Source organism: Echinops telfairi, unplaced genomic scaffold, assembly GCF_000313985.2.
Source record: "Echinops telfairi isolate 266 unplaced genomic scaffold, ASM31398v2 ScPeMD7_1;HRSCAF=3_0, whole genome shotgun sequence".
NCBI classification, from domain to species: domain Eukaryota; kingdom Metazoa; phylum Chordata; class Mammalia; order Afrosoricida; family Tenrecidae; genus Echinops; species Echinops telfairi.
The window spans coordinates 60,623,082-60,624,984 of record NW_022103896.1 but is presented as its reverse complement, the minus strand read 5'-3'; positions in this window follow the sequence as shown (position 1 = coordinate 60,624,984).

Here is a 1,903-nt window from a genome sequence, read left to right as displayed (position 1 = left end):
AAAAAACAATAAAGTCATGTTTGTACCTAACAGGATAAAACTGAAATGCATAAATTCAAAATGTGTCAGCCTCATTTAAACATAATATTCTATAAGTGAACAAAACAGTAATATTCTATACCTAACAATTTCAGTTAAGTGAACACCATAACCCTATAATACTATGAATATATCCCCCCACCCATTAAAGTTTGTAAGGCAGCCACTTCATGCCTTTATCCTCCCCAGTTTGGGTATCCAATTTCTATACTCCCCACTTAAATCAACCCAGTGCTCTAAGGAGACAAGTATGTTCTTGGATGTGAACTGGATCTTCATTCCAGTTGAAACCCAGTGAGTCCACATCCATAAGCAAAGTCAAATCAAGACAGGTCATCCATAAAGTCCTCCGTGATGTGCGTCAGTTCACAGGCTCAAAAATCTTCTCTTCATCTGGTCTGTGCTTGTCAACTCTATGTGGATTGCCTCACAGCCTGACCAGGATGCGCATTGGTTGCCTTGCCTTTAGACCATAAATCCTGTCACTAAGTCTCAACAACCCTAACCCTTTGCCCTAGGTCATGAACTTCAGAGTAGCCAACCCGCTCTTGTCTTCTCAAGTCCCTGTGAACTAGATCCGTGGGTCTCAGTGGCCAGACTCAACCTGTCTGTCTATTGCTGATTTTCTCACACTTCCACTCAATAAGTGGATCCAGGTTGGTCACCTAGCAAGCATTTCAGGTTGCCCACAGGCTTCCTTGAACATTCAGTCCTAGAGGGGAGATTCCATCATGGCTCCAAAATGTTCCAACTTTAGGCAAAACCATTAGTTCAAAATTCAAAAAGCCAAAGAGCTCCTTTTTATTTCTTCAGTCTGTCAACAGCCTCTTAGGCAAGCCTCTTCCAATGCGAATGTCATCAGTATTCCAAAGCACTGGGTTGGGCGGATCTCTTCACAGCCTTCTTTGCAGGCTGTGTCCCAACCCATAAATGGCTGAAGGCAAGTTTTACAAACTCTCTATTTTTACTTCCCAATAATCAGTTCTATCTATCATTATAGCAATAACAGCAGGCAAAAGAAAACAGTATAAACCTAGTAGAGCCAGATCCTAAACTCAGTCTTAACACAGTCAGGTTCCCTTATCTATCTTATCTTAATCCTTATCTAAACTATTCTTTTGAGACAAAATATGGCCTTAGGCCTCTCAGTACATCAAGCCAGGCCCTGGCCTTCTGTTAGCCATTTTGACCTCTGTAAGTCATTTATGCTAAGTAGCATGGCCTCAAAAATTCAAGGGGCAATTTTTCCCTGGAGCTCAAAATATACATTAATCACATTCATTTCATTATTTCAAATAGGAATAACAAAAGACAACGATCAAACAAAGTAATCAAAACTTTAACTTCACATATTCTTTCCAGAAAACAACTCAGTAAATTGTTGCATGGCCATTTCTGCCCCCTGGCTGGCCAAAGAAGAAAAACTACCCTGAGGCAGGGGTCAAACAAGTATCCACTGTCCAGCTGTATGATTTGTTTCTCTACGACCCCACTCCCAAGGTATAATAATATGTTTGTCTAGGCTGACTAGAGAAACAAATCCAAGTACACTCATATATATATGAGAGAGCTTTATATCAGAGAGCAATTGTATAGTGAGAAAACATCCCATCTCAGTCCAGATCAAGTGCATAAGTCTGATATTAGCCTATATGGCTGATACTAGTCCATAAATTCCTATTTAGATTCACGCAGCACATGCAATGATGCCAAATACAGGAAAATCAGAGGCCGGTGGGTGGAAAGTCCTGTGGATTCGATGGTGGTGGAGATATCTTCAGGGCTCTGGTTGCCATAAGCATGGCTCCACATGGCTTGTCAACATGAAGGTGAAACAGACAAGGAGAGTGTAACCCATTCTATC